We start from the raw sequence: 24,907 nt of genomic DNA, 5'->3' as shown, positions 1-24,907 counted from the left end.
TACAGAAATTATGTATGAAAATTCGTAAAGTAACTAAAGCATGGTACACACTATGCCATCATGTATCAGGTACGTGATGCAGTAGTGGTGTTGAAAAAAATTAATAGCAGCCAAACCGTACTGCAACACTGCTCACTTGTTCTCGCAGTTCAGCTTTCAACGGCAGGATGTCTGGCAATGATGTACTTTCCAGGAGACTCTACTGTGGGGTGTAGTTGCTCTGTGTGCTGCAAAAAAGAAACTTTAGAGAAAGAAATGTAGAACCTTGTGGTGTAAGCAATGGCTTTCTCGGCGATCTCTGAAGGGAAGCTTCTATGAAATATTTTTGAAGCTACATGTGTAAAATCCAACAGACTTTGAAAATTACACAAGAATGCCAATCCTTGCATTTTATAAATTGTTGGAAAAAAATTGAACCATATATTTGTAAGCAGGACACCAGCTTTCGAGACAGCATATAGCCCCGTACACACTGTGCATCATGATGCTCTCAGTGTTAGATGGATGCGTTGAAAAACGACTTTTTCAACACGAAGCCGCATCACCAACTTGTTGATGGGGCAGAGCCATTTCATTGCGCAGCTCAGTGATGCACCAACATTCAGAGGGGGAGGATGTCCACTCACCACCACCCGCCAAACCCATTGAGTGGATAAGGACTAACACTATATTTTATTGAATTACTGAAGGAACATCCATCTGTTTGTAACATCAAATGCAAGCATTACAAGATGAGAAACATCAGGAGTGCAAGCTTGGAAACCATAAAATCAGAGTTATCGAGTTTTGTAAACTGTACATTGCGGAATGAAGACATTACTACAAAGCTGCACACCCTGAAGACACAATTCTACAGGGAAATGTCTGCAATCAAAGCATCACAGAAGTCTGGAGCTCCGAAGTTATGGTGTTTTGATGAGCTGCATTTCCTGTAATAAAAAAATATTTGTGTACTTTGTATCTATATTTGAACCTTATTTTCAAATAATCCTCCCTAAGGACATTATAGATGGCTTCATAGGATTCGGGGATGATTAGACCGAGGCTCTGTTTTGAAATCCTGGTTGATTATTGGAGGCTTGCATACGATCCTCCAACTGCAAGAACGAGCTCCTGGTGATATGCTGTCTCGAAAGCTGGTGTCCTGCTTACAAACAATATATGGTTAAATTTTTTTCCAACAATTTATAAAATGCAAGGATTGGCATTCTTGTGTAATTTTCAGTCTGTTGGATTTTCGACTTGTAGCTCCAAAAATATTTCATAGAAGCTTCCCTTCAGAGGTCGTCATGAAAACCATTGCTTACACCACAAGGTTCTACGTTTCTTCCTCAAAAGTTTCTTTTTTGCAGCACACAGAGCAACTACACCCCACAGTAGAGTCTCCTGGCAAAGTACATCATCGCCAGACATCCTGCCGTTGAAAGCTGAACTGCCAGAACAAGTGAGCAGTATTGCAGTACAGTTTGGCCGCTATTAATTTTTTTCAACACCACTACTGCATCACATAGCTGATACATGATGGCATAGGGTGTACCATGCTTATCACCAGGAGCTCGTTCTTGCAGCTGGAGGATCGTATGCAAGCCTCTAATATTCAACCAGGATTTCAAAACAAAGCCTCGGTCTAATCATCCCCGAAACCTGTGAAGCCATCTATAATGTCCTTAGGGAGGATTATTTGAAAGTAAGGTTCAAATATAGGTACAAAGTACACAAATATTTTTTTTTATTACAGGAAACGCAGCTCATCAAAACACCATAACTTCAGAGTGTAGAGATCTTTCGTGCCAGCTCCAGACTTCTGTGATGCTTAGATTGCAACATTTCCCTGTAGAATTGTGTCTTCAGGGTGTGCAGCTTTTCAGAAATGTCTTCATTCCGCAATGTACTGTTTACAAAACGCTATAACTCTGATTTTATGGTTTCCAAGCTTGCGCTCCTTATGTTTCTCATCTTGTAATGCTTGCATTTGATGTTACAAACAGATGGATGTTCCTTCAGTAATTCAATAAAATATAGTGTTAGTCCTTGTCCACTCAAGGGGTTTGGCGGGTGGTGGTGAGCAGACATCCTTCCTCTCTGAATGTTGGTGCATCACTGAGCTGGGTAATGAAATGGCTCTGCCCCATCAACACGTTGGTGATGCAGCTTCGTGTTGAAAAAGTAGTTTTTTAACGCATCCATCTAACACTGAGAGCATCATGATGCATAGTGTGTACAGGGCTTAAGTCTATGAGCGTAACCAGCCTCGTTTCACAGGCAGAACCAGCTCCGTTTCAGGGAATCCCTTCTCACCCCCAACCCCATTCGTATGTGGGGGCAGGCAGGATGAAACCCCATTATAAACCATCTTAGGAGTCCCCACTATAACCCTTCCAAGTTTCATGCCCATCGGACCAGCCGTTTGGCTGTGATTGAATGACAGACTGACGGACAGACTGTAATTACACCCACTATAGTAAGATGGTTAATACCTTATACTCTCTAGACCTGGGAGAATACTCCAGGACTACTGCCGAGCGCCGTAGGAGGTAAATCTAGGGGGTATGGGGTGAGCGCCCCCCTAGCGGGGTCAAGGGCCAAAACTTTAGTTGGATTTGAAGGCGATAGGACACATTTCCATTATCAAAATTACGACTATAGATACTCAAAGTTTTATGTTTAAAGAGGATAATTTCGTGTCCAAAACCTGCCACAAAAAAACTGATAGCCAACCTTGGCCCTCCCTCACAAAAATGGATTCATTACACTGTTGTATACAGGTTGAATGATAAGGGAATTTATCAATGTGTAATGTTTCAATAATAAAGAAATTTTAATCTTAAAATTGTGGTATAATCTTTAAAACAGTAAATGAAAAAACAAAAAAATCAATTAAATAAATCCATAACATGTACCTCTAAATGAAAACGGACATCAAACTCTACTGCAACGGTAACTTTTCCACTTTTTAATAATTCCTGTCAATTTTGGGGATTTGTCTAATGGCTCAGTTGTCAAAAATTATTCTCACTGGGCGAATATTTTTCTTCACTTTTGGTCGTCCAGTTATAATGTTAAAATATGCACTGGGAGGTACAGTAAAAGGAACGAAAGATTGCAGCTAGGGACCGATGGGACTATGCACAATCCCTTCCTAAATTTTTCCTATGCCCTTCAATACCTTGTTTCACCTATTCCGAGACCTATCTCATCTTTAATTATACCTTCATCCAATACATGTACCACTATTTACCTTTAAGTGTCAACCAGTTCCACTCTTCGATTATCATCCAATGCTCTATCGTTATCTTGCTCTAACTCATCTTCAACATTTTCCTTGCATGAAAATGTTTAAACTCACCAGTATCTGTAGCTTCTCACCGCACCTCATCTCTACCTACCTTAATTTTTTTCCCCCTACGATTCAAGCCCTTCATTGACTTTTTTGTATGACTCTCCAAAATCATACTAAACTGGCATTAAGGTATGACACAACCTCGTGTCAGAGTCACTTTAACGCAAGAACAACCACTCTCCCGTTCATATACTCAACACGCTTCGCTGTCACCATAAAAGCCCTTAATTTACTCTCCTCAGCAGCCTCTACGTACCATTCCTATCATAAGCTGCTTCTTGGTTTACGGACGGCATATAGTATATCGTTTTCATTTTATTCTCCAACCTACCCAAAGGTATTCACCTTCATTAATCTTTCTCAAACAAAAATCCACCATATACTGTTCCCGGTAAACCAGGTAAGTCGTGCCCTTATAATTCTTTTAATATGCATATATACGTATATATACACACTCATATACATACATACATACATACATACATATATATATATATATATATATATATATAATATATATATATATATATATATATAGGTAGGATGAGAAAAAATGTGACTGACAGAAAACGTGAAGCACGAAAGGTGGTGGTAGGTGTGTGCAACTGAATTTGAAACGTGTAAGGAAGCTAATGTGGCTATGTAAGAGGGGACTACTGAACTAACTCTTCTTTATGGAAGTGAAGAGTGCGTGTCTGATGCAAATTAGAAAAAAAAGTTGCAGCTGTTGAAAACAACTGTTTGCATCGATCATGCAACACAGGAAGAAGTGATAAGATGGGAAATGTGGAGATACGTAGTAATGGTGAAAGGAAGGACCAGATTATTTTCAGACGGTTTGGTCATGTGAAAACAACGTATAATTCACAAGTGCTAAAGAGAAGAAATAGTGGAAGACCAAGACAGGGTTGGGTATATATGGGGTGCAAGAGATACTGGAAAAGAAGCGCCTTATATCCAAAATGAATTAAAACTCGTGAAAGATAGGAGCGAGCGGCTCAGTGTGGGTAGGGGTTCGACACAGTGTTGATGGTCCTTCAGTGAGGCGTAAGAAGAGGCTAATGCTTTGGATGTTTTACTATATAAGGCCTCATCCATGATTGATTCATCTGTTCAAGTATGAATGTGGCAATGCCCGTTGTGTTTTTCTGGTCCAGCCCTTGTTAGGAGAAATGCGCGGTCTTCTAATAAATAAAATGAGTATTGAGAATATAATTAAAACACCATTATGAATATGATTCGTTATCTTTGAATTATCTTTTTTTCTTTTTGTTGATAAGCGGATGCGATGAGTGTGTGTGTTTGTGGTGTAGGCGCGTATTTGTGAACGTACAGTATACATATAGACGATGAGGGAAGAAACAAAAGTCTATGACTAACGCAAAATAAAGAAATATAAGTGAAAGAGAAAACGCGATACTAAACTAACATAGCGAAGACAATTAGTGTAATCAGAACAGATAATGATCTCATTAGGATGCATTACATTTACAGTCAATACGTTCAATAAGTACAGAAGCTAATGAGCTAATTAACAGAACTTAATTAGCGAGAAAATTTATAATGCAAATTAAGATAAAGAGATTGCTTTTAAACGCATTTTGTAACTATCTGAATGACAAATTCTGGAAGTGCTTACTTGGATATCACAAGTCCTTTGTACCAATTTGGACACCGAACACCCATGCTATCCCTATTTGGATATCCCAAGCCTAGTATATCGATCTTGGATGCCACAAGGGCATGATGCTCATACTACGTGTTACCCTGGTAAGAAGTTCGGGATATACCCATTCAGATAAGACAAACTTAAGATATACATAATCGGATACCACATACCACTCAGATTTCACAACTCTAGGATAATCCCACATGGATACACAAAATACTCGATCCTGCAAGCTTAAAATACAGCCACTTGAATACCCTCAAACCTATGACGTACACTGATTGGATACCGAACGAAAAGGATGTACCTGCTTCTATGCCATTAGCCCAAGACAAACCAACTTACACATTTAATCTATCCATCTGGATAACACTCACCTAGAATGGACCCATTTAAAAAACACAAGTCCCAGATGCTAATGTCTTTAAATACCACACGATCTAGATGAGGCCACTTAGATATCACAATCCAAAGATGTATCCACTTGGATAATTCGAGCTCCGGATGTACACATCTGGACAGCACGTGCCCAAAGAGGACGTAGCACTGAAAGGAAAACCTGGTTGAAGGCAATGTACAAGAGGAGTGGTGGTAACTGGCTCGGATACATATGGATGCCACAGGAAAAAGTGATACCTAGAGCGAGTTCACGAGGGCTCTGTGTATCTTAAGGGTGCCAGGGGACAGAGGGCGATGCCTCTAAAAATCCTTTCATTGATTACCTACAAGCCGCAGTATTGATGAACTCTCGCAATGGCTGGCGTCTGTGAAAGGAAAATGACGACCAGGTGAAAAAAAGCAAGATGAGGAGAAATCGTTTCAAAACTGTGGGTTCATTCGCTAAAAATAATACAAGGTATCGTTTACAAAATACGGACACCAGTTCATCCATGAAACACACATATACACACTGTCAGTATAAATATACAACACTAATATACGTATGAATACATCTGTGGAATATAGGGTCGGTAGCAGAAAGATAACAGAATCACAGCAAATGAACAGGAAAAATGAAAGTGCGAGTTGCAAAGCTCTTGGCGATATTATATGGCTTCGTAAGTGAAACTGTGTACGCGAAATCCGTAGAGTCATTTCATTCTATATCATTTCCCAACACATATACGGCCTATGAAATTAGAATGATTTGCAGAGCAATTAAGAGCACTCTAGCCTGTTGCCGTCTTCTGAATCTTAAGAGACTGATGACAGAATAACCTCTTATCCTTCCTAACCATTGGTTCCGTCCGGCATAAGGCGAGATCTGGGTGCTCGACATCCTTTCCGAAGGCGTCAAATAACTCGAGGGCTCTGAGCCATACGATCGGATAAGACAATACGAAATGACACTACACAGATATGCCGTTGTTTCCAACACAACTGCAGCCACGGAATTTAGAACAGAGTAGAATATAGAATGTAGGCCAGAGCCCGAGCGCTGAGACCTATGAGGTCATTTAACGCTGAAACGGAAATTGGCAGTCTTGAGAGGTGTAACATACGGAAAACCTCGCCGTTGCTATACGAGTCAATTGTTATGAATGGCAGGAAAATAAGATGGGGGAGAGAGAACATGAGCAGAAATAAAGCAAAAGGAATGAAAGAGGTTGCAGCTAGGGGCCGAAGGGACGCTGCAAAGAACCTCAAGTAATGCTAACAGTGCACAGCAGGAGGTGCATTGACAGCACTACCCCGATACTTCGTAAGTTCGTAACCACATCTTCCCATTTCTATACAACTCTCTTAAAAGAAGCAGAGCATAATAAGCGATGTTTGGTCTCCGGGTTAATCTCGTCCTTTTTATTGACATTAGCCTGTAATTTGCCACCCACCCCCTCCCCCTCCCCCTGTCAGACTTCACAGGAAAAGAAGAAGAAGAAAAACGGGCACTGACTCATGGTGGGAAACCCAATTCCAGAAGGCAATAATCGTAAACATCGTTTAATTTCTCTGAGAGAAGGCTTTGAGGAGTCTCACTGGTAATGGCACCAGACAGGATAATACATAACATTTCCTCTAAATTACGGGATTGGAAGCCGTCTCAGCACAAGGCTTATAAGAAGGTCTAGCCTACCAAGACGGCAAGACGACGTGTCGTAAAATGTCCTAATCCTGAGATGTGTTGAAATTCTTCTAGGATGTAAATGCTGCATGCAGTGTCGTAAAATACGCTTTTGGTTGCAATATTTATAACGCATCATGCTACTTGCATGATCTGCTACAGTACAAGGCATGAATAGGTTTTAGCTTTAATGGATAGACCGGAATCCTTATTATAAACTTAATCCCAAGCAGTATCTTTTAATAAAATCTTTTGACGATCGCGACCTCACCTTTTCATTCTTTTTAAGTGCAACATTTGTACAGCATTCAGTTGCAATGTTTAATGATAACATTACTCATTTCCCTTCACGCTCCTCTTTTAACCCGATTGGCGATCTTCATAAGCCTCCCTCATGTAAGTGACTGGCTAAAGTCCCATACCCATTGTCTCCTTTATGCCAAGCTAAGTAAAAACACTGAAGAATTCACTGAACTCATAACAACCGATGACTGATGGATTGATGAATCAGAGTCTAACCAAGATAAAAGTCTAAGGATAAGTCTAAGGATCCTTGTATCAGCACTGACTTCGCAAGAGTATAGCTTACCTCGGTGTTAGTCAGCCTCTCTCTCTCTCTCTCTCTCTCTCTCTCTCTCTCTCTCTCTCTCTCTCTCTCTCTCTCTCTCTCTTCCAAGGTCTAATTGCCTAAAGGTAATTAGGTTAATTGAATAATATATCCGTTCAAATGCGAATGAAATTTAATCTTCAGTTAACGAAAAACTGCATTTTTTTTTTTGCAATCATCCCTAATTGCCTTGCCAGTATGTTTGGTTCTTCGTCTTTTATAAGGCTGGTTGCTTTATCTGCCTTTTCCGTCACTACTAGCGATAACGATAATAATAATCTGCAACATGCATACTATTGTTTCAACCTTATACTTACAATTCTAAATATAACTATTAGCAGTATTTGTAATGATTAGTAGTGTTTTGGGCAGTGGCGTAGCTGGCATTCCATCAGTGGGGAGTGCCTAAGTGGGGGACAAGATATTTTAGGGGGGGCCAAAGAAAATGACACAAAACTAATGTACCAATTCTGTAATTAATAAAATATACCATTGTCGAATGTATGTCTATATATCCATGTGAATGAAGGAAAATAATATTAGAAACCTTTATTTGAAATGATAGCGCTCAATTTTCAATTAATTTTCAAATCTCACTTTATGTAAATGTATCAAATACTATCATGCAAATTTCCTCTCAATCTTATATTCAACACTAGGTTAATTTTGATTGTCAAGTTTTAATTTCCAATATCCTTGTCATGTAATTATATCTAAGTGGTGCGATTTCTATTCGTTGTGGTTAAAAGTCGCTTTCGATCGTCGTAGGACATGATCGCTAAGGCGAGAATATCTGCGTTTGACCACCAAAGGCTTAAAGTTTAGCTGCAAAAGGAATTTCAACTGGGGGGAGGGGGGATGGTGGCCAGAGGCGGGGGTTGGTAAGAGGTGTTGCAAACCCATAAATAAATCTACTTCCCATAAGGTCAGCTACTACAAGAAAGAATAAGGAAAGCATTTGAGCGAATTTCACGGCAAAACCTTGACTACATATGCACGAATGCTCTCTCTCTCTCTCTTTCTCTCTCTCTCTAACTTCTGGAACGTTCCATTTTCTCTTTCCTTTCCACTATTTGTTCAGAACTTTCTTTCGTTCCATTTTCCCTTTCCGGAAATGGAATCATCTGGGAGTCAAGGAAGCGAATGTTCGTGTAAATGTGAAAAGCGATACGACCCAGAATAAAAGGATTACGGTTTTTTTCCCGAAGATTTGTGTGGCCATTAAGTCTTTTTTATCCCCTTAGCTTATAATAACTGAACTCAGTCTATAACAATTTATGTATATATATATATATATATATATATATATATATATATATATATATATATATATATATATATATATAAATAAAGGTTTTTCGCCACGAAGGAAAAAATGAGAAAGCGAGATAGCCGAGTACTTTCGGTCCTGTTCGGACCCTTTACTGAAGGCAAAATAGTGATTACCTTAATATACATGACGAAAGTGTGTGTGCGTGTGTGAATACATATGTATATTTATACTTATATATAGATATGTGCATACAAATATATCTATATGCATACATAAACACATACACAAACACACAACCACACACACATTATATATATATATATATATATATATATATATATATATATATATATATATATATATATATATATATTTGCTTTGTATATGAAAGTTAACCGAATCCTAGGTATAACCATTAATGAACATCAGATTGTTATAAACAGAGTCCAACTGTTTCAGGCTAACAGAAAAAAAAGCTTATTGTCCCCACAAATCTTTCAAACAAAACAGTAACAGTTCTATTCGGATTGAACTGTATCGAATGTAGAATATGGGTCAAAAGCCAAGCACTGGAAACTATGAGGTCATTCAGTGCTGAAAAGGAAATTGACATGTAAAAGTTTGAAAGGTGTAACAGGAGGAAAACCTCGCAGTTGCACTACGAATCAATTGTTAGGGGAGGTGGAAATTAAGATGGAAGAAAGACAACATGAAAGGGGTAGAGTAAATGGAATCAAAGGGGGGGGGGCCCGAAGGCACGCTGCAAAGAACCTCAAGCAGTGCCTACAGTGCACCGCATGAGGTGCACTGATGCCTTTAACATTTATCCAAACATTCGCTTCCCTAACTTCCAGATGATTCCAAAAGATATATATATATATATATATATATATATATATATATATATATATATATATATATATATATATCCAAAAATAAACCCCTGACTTAATTTAACGACAACAGTTGCATTCTAGCCATCATACAAGTGTAAAGGTCTGAGACGACCCAGATAAACTCAACGCCTTTTTAGTTTTACTCTTCCTCCAAGTCTAGGCTTGATAAGAGTATTGATTGACACCCACCTTGTCGGACTTCTCAGATAAAAGAAAATGTAAAATATATTTTATTGACATTAAGCAAATATATCTAAGAGCGCATGCATGCATACACACAAGCAAATATACTCGGTCTCTCGTGCACATTATATATATACTCTCTCTCTCTCTCTCTCTCTCTTATATATAATTATATATATAGATATATAATATTATAAATATATATCATATATTATAAATTATACATTATATATATAAATTATTATAAATTATTATATATATATATATATATATGTGTGTGTGTGTGTGTGTGTGTGTGCAGTGAGTATTTTCAGACGTATACACATACGAACGCATACTTTTACACTCACAAACACACGCAAACACATACATTCACACTCAGAAACACAAGCAAACACATACACTCAGCCGAAAGGCTATGATGGTTATGCAACTGCTAATAACTGACATGAGTAATAACAAGGAGCAGGATGACATGACCATGAAAGCGCAGTATCATGGAAAGATGAAAAAAGCGACATGACGACAGAAACGAAAGACGTAAAAGACAAAACTACTAAGGGATAAAGACAAAGAGAAATGACACGTAAAACAGAAAAAAAAGAGGGCTAAAACAAACTAAAACACACTTAAGACAAAACCAACGGAATTTCAAAATAAGCTTGTGACCATTAGATAACGGGACCAACGGCTTTACGTGACTTCCAAACCACGTCGAGAAATACAAATCTCTATCCCCTCGGTGTAATGCCCGAGAATCGAACTCGCGGCCATCGAGGTGGCAGGCCAAGACCATACCGATCACGGGCGCTTTGTGAAATATATGCCGGCAAGCCAAGCACTGGGGCAGTTTCGGCCATTTAGCACTTAACGGCGAAAAAAGGCACTTGCAGTGGTTGGACAGTAAGAGAAGAGAGATTTAGAAAACAAAGTAGATGACGTATAAGAATTGAATATTGAATTTAGGCCAAAAGCCCAGCGCTGGAACCTATAAGGTTATTCAGCGCTGAAACGGAAATTGACAAGGAAGAAGATTTGAAAGGTATAAGAGGAGGAAAACCTCGCAGTTGCGCTACAAATCAATTGTTAAGATAAGGGGGAGAGTAAGATGGGAGAAAGTGAACATGAACGGAGCCACAGTAAAAGGAATGAAAAGGGTTGCAGCTAGGAGCCGAAGGCACGCTGCAAAGAACCTCAAGTAATGCCCACAGTGCACTGCATGAGGTACGCTGACTGTACTACCTCCCTGAGGGTAAGGGTCTATGAGGTAGAACTAAGAAAAAACTTCCCCAGTTGAGCTAAGAAGTAAGTTAGATGGTCTGGACAGCAAGAATATAGAAAGAAACAGGGGACAGAGAGAAAGTAAAAGGCTAAAAGGTGGACGATGAAAACACAACCAAGTTATGCCTACACTGCACCACGTAAGCTGCATTGACCATACAACCCCTCTGCGGGAACAAGAATAAGAATGGACCTAGCTATGAAACAATTATGGAATAAAAAAGACAAACATTAAAGTAATGAAAAAAAAAGATACACAATATAAAAACTTTAAAACCATAAACACTTTAATAAAATGGTCAAATAAAATACAAGGCTGATAACATTAAATAAAAGAGTAAAGAGAACCATGAAGTTATACATAAACACAAAGCAAAAAAACCTTGAAAAGATAAAGCACGATACAAAGTAACACACACACGCGCACACAAAACCGACGCATGACAGTGCAGTTGCATGATCACAGACCCAACAGGTGACGTTCTGGACGGCAGCGGGAATAAAGTATTAAAGAAAATCGGCTCCAGTCACGCAGAGACTCCGATATCTGACAATAGTCGGTCTATTGAGGAACCGAGAGTGAACTTGAAAGCCTGTCACCATGCAAGTGCCGTCTTCTGCTGTCATATATTGTACACGCAACAGAAAATATATGAAATTTCTACATGCGTGTGCGTGTGTATTTTACATGTAGGTGTGGGTGGTGTATGCGTATACCTAGCAACACAAATGATTGCTTAAATATATGGGGATATGGATATCTGTATAAGTTTACGATATATTCAAACAGACTCGGTTTAGATATGTATATATATATATATATATATATATATATATATATATATATATATATATATATATACTGGTGATCTTTTTAGTCACGAAGATGTGGTAATTCAATTGTATTCCACATAGGAAAATGAAAGTGGTTTATCTCAGAAAATGCCCAACAGTTTCATCCTCCAAATGCGTTTATTAAGGAAAGAAGAGGCCCATTGGAGGACGAAACTGTTGGGCATTTTCTGAGATAAACCATTTTCATTTTCCTATGTGGAATACAATTGAATATACATACATACATACATTATATATATATATATATATATATATATATATATATATATATATATATATATATATATATATATATATGAACGACACCAAGATTGATATGAATATTCTGGAGTCAGCAACCAACGCCATCGTCGCCGAACAAACTTCGGGAGGAGAGTGAAGGCCGCGTGAGAGCCTGAAGATAAGAACATAACTGCCCTGATTTATGAGTTGGTCAGAGTCAAGGGCACGTTATGTCTCCGGCGTTGTTTTAACCGAGTTATGGAAGAAGCGACGCGGGAAGTTTGGAGACCAACAGATGTACGTTCAAAGTTCGGCCGAGAGTGCTGGCAGAGGTTTTGTCGATGGCAACTTCTCTCCCTCTGATGCAGAGGCCAAGAAGACGGAGCAGCTGAAAACCCAGGTCTTGTCCAGGCCCGAAGAAAGAACAAAAAAGGATGATGAGAGGTTTAAGAGGTAAGGAACAGGATAGGAGAGAAGTAACAAATTTTCAAAGCTTGATTGAAAAGTTTCTTTAAGTGTGAGAGAAGGTACCCTAGCTGGTGTTCCAAGGTTGCCTGACAGTGGGAGAAACTCAGTAAGCTCGAGGGAACATCGACTGAAAGAGTGCTATAGTAGATTCACATCAACCGTGTATCTGATGGCTAGGCCAGTCCCTTACGACGCTCCTGATTGGCTGTTGATAAGCCAATCACAAGGCTGGAAACTCTCAGTCTCCCGAGAGAATTCACATAGGCAGGATGTATGTTCCACCTCACCTGAGGAATGTATCTTTCAAAAGTATCCCTCAGGAGAGGTGGAACATACATCCTGCCTATGTGAACTCTCTCGAGAAACTGAGTTTCCAGCCCTGGGATTGGCTTATCAACAGCCAATCAGGAGCGTCGTAAGGGACGGGCCTAGACCTCAGATGCACAGTTGATGTGAATCTATTATAGTACAAGGAATGCTTAGATAGATGTATTTCTTAAGAGTATTGTAAATCATGTATGAATTTGTTAAAGACAATAAATATATACTAAAACTAAAAAAAAAAAAAAATTGTTTTACAAACTCTCACCTCATACATCAAAATCACTCGGGGGACTCGAATCGAAAAATGATGGGGGAGTGACAACTGCGCTAACCATTCGCCTGTCAGGAGACACTTGTAGCTTAATGTTAATGACTATAAAAAAATTAAAAAATATCACGGCGTGACAAAATTCATAGACAGCTGTGTGTTTTACAATTACCAAAAAGTTAAGTATATCTTAGTTTTACCAGAGCACTGAGCTGATTAACAGCTTTCTTAGGGCTGGCCCAAAGAATTAGATATTTTTACGCGGATAGGAACCAATTGGTCACCTAGCAATGGGATCTACAGCTTATTGTGGGATCCGAACCACGTTATATCGAGAAATGAATTTCTATCACCAGAAATGAACTCTTCTGCGTTGGCTGCCGAGGGAATCGGCTATCATGGTGGTGGGCTGATATCGATTCCAAAGTACAAAGACCTGAATTCCATAGGCATATGTAAGATAAAGTTGGTATCAATTTATAGTGCCGCTTTTGACAGCCGAATGGGTAGGGTCACTGAGAAGTCGTAGTTTTCTAACCTCTATGGTTCGAGTCGCCGTTGATGTCGTTCGCTTATAAATTCCCCTTCTACAGGTTATTCCAAGAGTGTGTATATTTGATACTAAAAGACAATTAAACTTAATTTTTTAATATAAAAAATGTCACGCTTGCTGGAACTGGAATATGAGATTTAGGCCAGAGACCAACGCTGGGACCTATGAGGACATTCAGCGCTGAGAGGGAAATTGAGAATTAAGGAAGTCTGAAAGGCATAACAGGAAGAAACCCTCACAGTTGCACTGTGAATCAATAGTTAGGAGAGGGTGGAAAGTAAGAGGGAAGAAAGAGAATATGAACGAAGGTGTGGTAAAAGGAATGAAGAGGGTTGCACCTAGGGACCGAAAGGACGCTGCATAGAACCTTAAGAAATGCCTTCAGTGCATAGGGATCACGGAGCTTGTAACTATATATATATATATATATATATATATATATATATATATATAATATATATATATATATATGTGTGTGTGTGTGTGTGTGTGTGTGTGTGTATACGTATATATATATGTGTATATATATATATATATATATATGTGTGTGTGTGTGTGTGTGTGTGTGTGTATACATATATATATATATATATATATATATATATATATATAATATATATATATATATGTGTGTATTTTTTTTCAATACCCAGCAACTTCCTACTGCCGAATAGAACGAACCCGTTTTTCCTATACCCTGAATTCCCCTGGCGATGAAGAATTTATGCCTTCTGCGAAAACTCCCCTCAATTCCCGAACTTTCATTTTTGCAATAAGAATTAATTCACGAATAACTGACTTGCGTACTTCTCATGATCAAACTTATTCAAAGTGTTTAAGTAACACTTTGGAATATTAACAACAACAACAACAACAACAACAATAATAATAATAATAATAATAATAATAATAATATAATAATAATAAGGATTGACTATAATAAAACCTTCGACATGATACCACACACATGGCTAATAGAAAGCCTGAAAATATATGGGGCAGAGGAAAACACCATCAGCTTACAATGCGCAACGGGAATACAATACTTACAAGTTCTGGAATAAGACTAGCAGAGTACTGCAGAAGATGGATGCTGGGTACCAATTCAAGAAAAGAGGCAACAGAATTAACCATCTGATGTTCATGGACGACATCAAGCAGTATGGTAAGAGCATCAAGGAAATAGATACCTTAATCCAGACTGTAAGGATTGTATCTGGGGACATCAGGATGGAGTTTGGAATAGAAAAATGTGCCTTAGTCAACATACAAAAGGGCAAAGTAACAAGGACTGAAGGAGTGATAGAAAACGATCAGGCAAAGATCCTCTGAGACTATGGTATCAAAACAGATAGGGTGATCCATGCAAATAGACCAGACGTGACGTTGATTGACAAAATAAAGAAGAAAGTATCACCCATTCATGTCGCAATACCATGGGACACCAGGGTTGAAGAGAAAGAGAGGGAAAATTGGATAAGTATCAAGACCTGAAAATAGAAATAAGAAGGATATGGGATATGCCAGTGGAAATTGTACCCATAATCATAGGAACACTACACACGATCCCAAGATCCCTGAAAAGGAATCTAGAAAAACTAGAGGCTGAAGTAGCTCCAGGACTCATGCAGAAGAGTGTGATCCTAGAAACGGCGCACATACTAAAAAGGAGGCAGGATGCAACCCGGAACCCCGCACTATAAATACCACTCAGTCGAATTGGAGGACTATGATAGAGCAAAAAAAAATATGATTACTATTATTATTATTATTATCATTATTATTATTATTATTATTGGAATGGAATATGTGATTTAGTCATAAAGCCGAGCTATTATTACTATTATATTATTACTATTATAATTATTATTATCCAGAAAGATGCGTGTACTATGTCTAAGGAATTTTCTCTCCACTTTTCATCTGGTTAATTAATCATACTTTGAAAAACAAAATTATTTTTTAACTTATCAGGCAGGCACGATCGTCATAAAGACGAGCACGCACACACACACACACACACACACACACACACACACACACCACACACATATATATATATATATATATATATATATATATATATATATATATATATATATATATATATATAGTCTTATAAGGAAAATTTATATTCTTGACATGAAAATGTCTAAGCATTTAAACATCCCTTAAACGCCATAATATATTCATATTCATGTTTATGATTATCCCTTATACCTATATCTGTATTATGCTTCCATTAAGATTAAAACTTTCTTTTATACGCATCAGTGAGTCCAAGCATTCCATACAAGTGTCTAAACAATACTAAGGTACATTATATACTTAGGGTCTTCAGGGACCATGTAGCCCAATAAGACATAAGCTTACAGGTTGAATAATATGCATAACATATCTTAGTCTTCAATGATAAACTACTCAAGTAAGTTATAGAAATAAAAGTTTTAATAAAAAAAAAAAGAATCACGGTAAAGATAAACACGACATCTGAAAAGGTTGCCAGTAGTAAGCATCTACCATATCTCAAAATGAAACAGGAACTACGAAATAAAGTAAATATGTATTCCGAATACTTTTCGCGTTCCCTCCTTTATCCTGAGGAAACAGAGATGGACATAGTTGTACTATATTCAAGTTTTATTCGCTGTAAGTTTCAAAAAGGCACATTCAAACATTCTGGGAATAAAGAGGAAGCCAGAGAATTTCGCAATTTCAAATATATGATCACAAACGAAGCCGTGTCGAAGTAAAAATGCGAGAGCAAAAATATAATAGGTCTGGAAGGCAATAACTGGTTACAAACACGGCAGCAGACACTGTCAGGAAGCTTATATATATTCCAAGGCCAACATTCCTTCGCTATTTCGAATTCCCGCAGCGGACTGCTTTCGCCCTGAAGGTGCAACTCAGGTATCCATTACATTAGCCCTGATGTTGCCGAAATGGACCCAGTCCTACACGGATTATTTTGTAAAGAGAATAGAATAGAGTATGGAATTGGGGCCCGGACCCAAGCGCAGGGACCTACGAAGTCATTCAGCGCAGAAATAGAAATTTGCAGGAAAAAGGTTTTACAGATGTGACAAGATTAAAACCTCGCAGTTGCATTATAAATCAATTGTTAAGAGAGGGTGAAAAGTAAGATGGAAGAAAGAGAATATGAACAGAGGCACAGTCAAAGGAATGAAAGGGGTTGCAGCTAGGAGACGAAGGAACGCTTCAAAGAACCTCAAGTAATGCCTGCAGTGCACCGCATGAGGTGCACTGACGACACTAACCCCCTATGGGATATTTTGTAAAAGTTTCTCCATTTTCGGCCTTGGTTTCATTTCAACCTTGCTGCTGCTGCTACTGCAGTGGCATTTGATATTGATTTTGAAAGCAATGGTATAATCTTTTCCTTCCTTTCCCCCAGTTTCTGCAGCATTACCAGCCAACTAGAGGACGAGCCACCCCAAACACGTCGGCAAATGAACCAATAAAACCTCTGCTCCACCGGATAATTAAAACTTTTGTCGACTTGTTTTCCAGAGCTCTAAATGGGCGTTACGTGGACGGGAGAAATTAGACTTGCAAATGTTATCCTGGAACGCTTTCCTCGAAATGGCTTAGTTCAGGAGGTCCTGCGTCGGGGAGACTATTATTCAACTACTTGCTATTCTGACATCTCTTCTTTGTGTTTCCTGCGCTCCGTGTCGTTTCATTAATGGCTTAGTTCCCGAGAAACATTGCATAGTTGTCAGCAAATAGCTCGGGTTACCTGTCTAATCTGAGAGATGCCTTTTCATGTCTCATTCTTCAGCCAGCTCCTGATTTTATCCGGCAGTGTACCCTCCTCAATAGTCTATCGAAGTTGGATTGTAAAAACTTATATTTACGCAAGTATATATTAATCAAACCTACATAATTATATGATTAATCATTCATATACAAATACAAATAAGTGTATGTATGCTAATACATGTACATGAAAAGCTCAATGCATAATCTAAGCAACATCGGATAAAAAGAACAAGCTTTCTTTGCCAAAAGTATTTATTTTTAATGCACTTTATTTGACGACACATTACAAAGCCTCGGAGCCAAGTAAACAATTGCGACTCGACCTCCTCCAAGACTGAAAACATCAGACCTTAATGTCTGGGAGAGGGAGAATGACGTCAACAGCCTATTTACCTATTCAGTATGAAGGGTAAGGTGCCTTACAATGTTTACTCTAATAATAATAATAATAATAATAATAATAATAATAATAATAATAATAATAATAAAACAAACATCCTTCTAATTTTACTACAAGAATATAATTATGCAAATGAAAAATGTCTTTTCAATAATCAAAACGTAACTTCCCCCAACGTTTGTTGTTGCCTCAAAGCACAGCATGACAGTAAAATCTTCAAATCAATCTCCAACTGCTGACTAAAATGAGTCAGAAAACTACAGTGCACCAAACGTCTCTTATCTTTAGTGCACTCCTGCGCGTTTGGATATCAATACCACTTTAACAAAGTTACTCTATCAACCCAACGCTTTCAAGGTCTTCCTCGCCTCCTCCTTCCTAAGACTACCACCCATTCTGACCAGCCTATCTTCACCCATTCTTTCGACTTAACACATCTCCACCTTAACACATCTGTTAATCCAGTGAAACTGCTTTACCACACAGGCAGTGAAGACAACGCATCACGTCTATTTGCAATCAGCAGCCACTCCTCACTTCTGATAAGCAAATATTCTTCTTCGTATATTACAACTTTAACCTCCCTTTCTACACTTGTTGTTCTACATAATCTGTACATAAATTTAGTACAATAACAAGTACAACGTCCACCTCAACCCCTTCTGTAAAATCTTTGGCTATACTGTGGCAACCGCGGTCTTCAGTTTTCCCAACCAAATAAACTAAGCGTGATCATACCTCCAGCTTACTTGGGGCGCATGTTAAAATCTACGGTGAAATAGAGCGATGTTTCAGCGACAAAAATTAAAATAAATACGCTATATTTTCTTAGAAATAATTGTTTTGTACTGTTGAACTTGTACATTATTCATTTTTCATATTTTCATTCTAATAAACAAATCATATATAAATATCCTATCCTAAAATTCCAGTAATGTTAACTCAACGCCAAACACCTTTTTCAGACCTCTTTAGGCTTTTCCATAGTCCTTTCCTACCCCTCCCCCTCCAACAAGAACAACAACAAAGAAGTTTGTAGGTTTACTCCCTGAGTACGCGAAAATGACTTCCGAAGACATCCACCAGCATCTGATGCTTCTCTTCATTATCACCTAATAGCGCTTTATACCGTCCGCGGACATCAGCCACTCACCTTCTATCCACGACCCCTTTTCAGTAACAAAACAGCAAATGCGTCACTTGTTCTTGTTCCTCGTTTCTCTCGTCACAACGACCACACAAATATTTAACCACCAGTTAGACCTGACACACTCACGTTCAAACATATTTTTACATCGAACCAGAAAGTAGATTATCCTGCTTATATACTCTCCACACTCCTCTATCTCCGTATTGTCCCTAATCATATGCATTTATTTTATATATATATATATATATATATATATATATATATATATATATATATATATATACAGTTCGGGTTATGCTGAAGTGACTAGGACACGAGTCTCTTTAGCGAGTGGTCTGTAATTAAATTTCCGACCGAGATAGGCGGCTTTAAGTCTGTTCCTTTGAATCCTAATGTGCCAAGATTTGACCACAGAAATACATTATGTATAACTGGTAATGGTGGTCATGGGGTCAGCATTCTCATCCCAGAAGGTTAACACCTTGAGATTACAGAGTAGGAAAAAAAAGCCGAACGGGGAATTTATAAATATATATATATATATATATATATATATATATATATATATATATATGTGTGTGTGTGTGTGTGTGTGTGTGTGTGTATAATATATATATATATATATATATATATATATATATATATATATATATATATATATATATATATATATATATATGTATATATATATATATATATATATATAAGTATATATATATAAAACGTCCACTTGTGCATAAAATTTGTTACAGAGAACCAAAATGTTCAAAGGCTACTGGCATTGCTGAATAATTAATAATAATAATAATAATAATAATAATAATAATAATAATAATAATAATAATAATAATAATAATAATAATAATGGGGATTCGAACACCAACACCACCGTCACAACCAACCCAACAGAAACCAAAACAGCAACCTCCTTGGAAAAGGCGCCTGGAAAAGCAAATCATGGTGATGAGATCTGACTTGAGTAAACTGAAAGAGATGGCAGAAAAAAGGCTAAGAAGCAAGAAAACAAGGGAGGAACTCAACGAGAAATACAAAGTACAAGAGAGGGGACTAAACAACACAATAGAAGATGTAAAACAGAGGCTTAAGGCCAAAGCACACAAGATCCAACGGTACATGAACAGGAATAAGGGATACCAACAGAACAAACTATTCGGAACCAACCAGAAAAGACTATACAGCCAACTAAGAGGGGAAGACAACCACCCAGAAATTCCTGAAGCCGAATCAAGTAAGAGACTCTGGGAAAACATATGGAGCAATCCGGTATCACACAACAAACATGCAACATGGCTCCAGGAAGTCAAGGAAGAAGAAACAGGGAGAATAAAACAAAGATTCACAGACATCCACGACAGACACAGTCAGACACCAACTAAAGAAAATGCCAACTGGAAAGCCCCAGGTCCCGATGAGTCCATGGATACTGGCTGAAAAACTTCAAGGCCCTACACCCACGAATAGCAGAACAACTCCAGCATTGTATCTCAAATCACCAAGCACCCAAATGGATGACCACAGGAAGAACATCCTTAGTACAAAAAGACAAGAGTAAGGGAAATATAGCCAGTAACTACAGGCCTATCACCTGCCTACCAATAATGTGGAAGTTACTAACAGGTATCATCAGTGAAAGGCTATACAACTACCTAGAGGAGACAAACACCATCCCCCACCAACAGAAAGGCTGCAGAAGGAAGTGTAGGGGCACAAAAGACCAGCTCCTGATAGACAAAATGGTAATGAAGAACAGTAGGAGAAGGAAAACCAACCTAAGCATGGCATGGATAGACTATAAGAAAGCCTTCGACATGATACCACACACATGGCTAATAGAATGCCTGAAAATATATGGGGCAGAGGAAAATACCATCAGCTTCCTCAAAAATACAATGCGCAACTGGAATACAATACTTACAAGCTCTGGAAAAAGACTAGCAGAGGTTAATATCAGGAGAGGGATCTTCCAGGGCGACTCACTGTCCCCACTACTCTTCGTAGTAGCCATGATTCCCATGACAAAAGTACTACAGAAGATGGATGCCGGGTACCAACTCAAGAAAAGAGGCAACAAAATCAACCATCTGATGTTCATGGACGACATCAAGCTGTATGGTAAGAGCATCAAGGAAATAGATACCCTAATCCAGACTGTAAGGATTGTATCTGGAGACATCAGGATGGAGTTTGGAATAGAAAAATGCGCCTTAGTCAACATACAAAAGGCAAAGTAACGAGAACTGAAGGGATAAAGCTACAGATGGGAGCAACATCAAACACATAGATGAGACAGGATACAAATACCTGGGAATAATGGAAGGAGGAGATATAAAACACCAAGAGATGAAGGACACGATCAGGAAAGAATATATGCAGAGACTCAAGGCGATACTCAAGTCAAAACTCAACGCCGGAAAATATGATAAAAGCCATAAAACACATGGGCATGCCAGCAGTAATCAGATACAGTGCAGGAATAGTGGAATGGACGAAGGCAGAACTCCGCAGCATAGATCAGAAAACCAGGAAACAAATGACAATACACAAAGCACTACACCCAAGAGCAAATACGGACAGACTATACATAACACGAAAGGAAGGAGGGAGAGGACTACTAAGTATAGAGGACTGCGTCAACATCGAAAACAGAGCACTGGGGCAATATCTGAAAACCAGTGAAGACGAGTGGCTAAAGAGTGCATGGGAAGAAGGACTAATAAAAGTAGACGAAGACCCAGAAATATACAGAGACAGGAGAAAGACAGAAAGAACAGAGGACTGGCACAACAAACCAATGCACGGACAATACATGAGACAGACTAAAGAACTAGCCAGCGATGACAATTGGCAATGGCTACAGAGGGGAGAGCTAAAGAAGGAAACTGAAGGAATGATAACAGGCGGCACAAGATCAGGCCCTAAGAACCAGATATGTTCAAAGTATGATAGACGGAAATAACATCTCTCCCATATGTAGGAAGTGCAATACGAAAAATGAAACCATAAACCACATAGCAAGTGAATGCCCGCACTTGCACAGAACCAGTACAAAAAGAGGCATGATTCAGTGGCAAAAGCCCTCCACTGGAGCCTGTGCAAGAAACATCAGCTACCTTGCAGTAATAAGTGGTACGAGCACCAACCTGAGGGAGTGATAGAAAACGATCATGCAAAGATCCTCTGGGACTATGGTATCAGAACGGATAGGGTGATACGTGCAAACAGACCAGACGTGACGTTGATTGACAAAGTCAAGAAGAAAGTATCACTCATTGATGTCGCAATACCATGGGACACCAGAGTTGAAGAGAAAGAGAGGGAAAAAATGGATAAGTATCAAGATCTGAAAATAGAAATAAGAAGGATATGGGATATGCCAGTGGAAATCGTACCCATAATCATAGGAGCACTAGGCACGATCCCAAGATCCCTGAAAAGGAATCTGGAAAAACTAGAGGCTGAAGTAGCTCCGGGCCTCATGCAGAAGAGTGTGATCCTAGAAACGGCACACATAGTAAGAAAAGTGAGTGGATCCTAAGGAGGCAGGATGCAACCTGGAACCCCACACTATAAATACCACCCAGTCGAATTGGAGGACTGTGATAGAGCAAAAAAAAAAAAAAAAAAAAAAAAAAAAAAAATAATAATAATAATAATAATAATAATAATAATCGTTGCCCAACATAACCTATCTAGGATAGGTTATGTTGGGATAACCAGCCTCTTGAAACATCTCTGATCTGCTTTCAAGTAAGCCATGGCCCCAGGAAATAGGCCTATGTGCGCAGGTTTTATGCACTTCTGCCAACCTAATTCTAGCTATCTATAAAAATACAAAATCTAGTTGGAACTCATCGGCCACCAAAGATCTTAAGCAAATGGCAACCGTTAAACTTGGAATATGAAACTTCAAAATATTGAATTCTGAACCCAGATTCAAGGTCACAAGGCTACACGGCTCTTAAATTCAACGTCTAACCAAGTTCGGTCCACATCATAAACGAGTACGTACATTAAAGCTACACTGCGGAAAGGGATTGCTGAATTAATTATCAGAAATATGCAACACAATATTGACAGAGGAATTGCTTTTGATATAACGGTATCAAGAAGTGCGGGAGAAAATGGACCGAGGTGGGGAGGGGGAGGGGGACGGGGAAGAGAGGAACAATACTCTATGTAAGGTCACAGTGTCTACATACAACGAAAAAATAACCATTTCTTTGAAATACCACACACACCCCATATATATATATATATATATATATATATATATATAAATAGAAGAGAAAAATTGCTTGACTATATATATGAAGGTTATAAAGGCAAAAACAGACAGAGCATTGGGTTGTAGGCCTATAATAAATATCTTAACGTGGAGAGAACACTGACTAGGGCTATAACAATTTGGAAAAAATCCAAATATCTTCCTTTATATGGCTTACAATTTCTGCTGGCATCCAGTTAGAGAGAGAGAGAGAGAGAGAGAGAGAGAGAGAGAGAGAGAGAGAGAGAGAGAGAGAGAGAATCTCTACGGGGATTGCTAATCAGTTTTCAATTACATGAAGCCGCTTGTTTATTGTTCTAGCTCATCTTATTCATGTTACATTCATCGGACCTACTAGACCTAAAAGATTCTTTATTTAATTATTTCACGTTTGCAGAGATAAATACTTTAAACTGTAAACATGACCTTCACTGCCTTGTCATGCTGACAAAATCAGCATTACTTCACCCACGTTTTGGACATTAACACTCGTTTATCCATCTCACCTGCAGTTGTCGATATTTCAATCATTAATGAAGAAGTTATGGCAACAAAATAAAAACCTCCTAGAATGTCTTTCCCATAAGCAAGTAAATGGCACTTTAATACAATGACCGCGACAAGTGCTGCATCCATACATTTCATACCAATAAAAAACGAAACAATAAAGAAATAATGAGGTTTGAACAACGTTTTTAGTCATCACTCACCTTTTCCAGATCACTTCATTTCCTTTTATGGCGTTGGTAAAACTTGCTCGAAAGCACCAGACTTCTTAAAGTCATGTGAACCTTCAAATAAATTGTAGCCTTGGCAATGCCACTGTAGTGCTTTGCGCTTGCAGGGCAGACGTTGGTCTTCTCGAACGATGGAGGTGTCTTCGGATGTGAAAAGACCTCCGAGAATTTCGGAGATTCTCGACAACCGAATTTAAATTCAGTTGGTCAGAGGGCGGTGGTGTGTGCCAGAGCTAGGAAATGGATGCGGTGCGTTGCTTCGACAAAGCTTTCGGTGGACACTGAAGTACTGGCGCTGTTTTCCACCGTTCTCTGTTGGAACCTACAAGCCCCGCCCACCTCCTCCTTCAAAAGGCCTCCTCGCCGAACTTCTGCAAACCAGATAGAACATTTTACAGACTCCTCTCTGTCATCAGCCCCTTTTTCTTGTTCTTTTAAAGATATTCGTGAATTCTCATACACAGTTCTTCTTACCCCTAATTCATTGTTAAATATCAATGACAAGCGAAAGTCCGTCAACAGAATTGACAGCATTATCGTCGAACCTG

General features: G+C 38.5%; 1 protein-coding gene across 8 annotated transcripts in view; it reads right to left on the bottom strand.

Moving 5' to 3' along the window:
- The window catches only part of LOC135197931 (multifunctional protein CAD-like), a 271,724-nt gene extending 247,066 nt beyond the window's left edge, over positions 1-24,658 (bottom strand). For 4 of the 8 annotated variants that reach the window (XM_064225196.1, XM_064225197.1, XM_064225198.1 and 1 more), the window contains exon 1: positions 24,333-24,657. The gene's annotated coding sequence lies outside the window, so the exon portion shown is untranslated. Of the gene's footprint in view, positions 1-136; positions 228-24,332 lie in introns of all 8 variants that reach the window. The other 4 variants (XM_064225192.1, XM_064225195.1, XM_064225194.1 and 1 more) reach the window with 2 other exon arrangements.
- Positions 24,659-24,907: the final 249 nt, after the last annotated feature.

Source organism: Macrobrachium nipponense, chromosome 21 (genome assembly GCF_015104395.2).
Source record: "Macrobrachium nipponense isolate FS-2020 chromosome 21, ASM1510439v2, whole genome shotgun sequence".
Lineage (NCBI taxonomy): Eukaryota > Metazoa > Arthropoda > Malacostraca > Decapoda > Palaemonidae > Macrobrachium > Macrobrachium nipponense.
The sequence above is the reverse complement of the archived record's forward strand: the minus strand, read 5'-3'. Positions and strand labels throughout refer to the sequence as shown.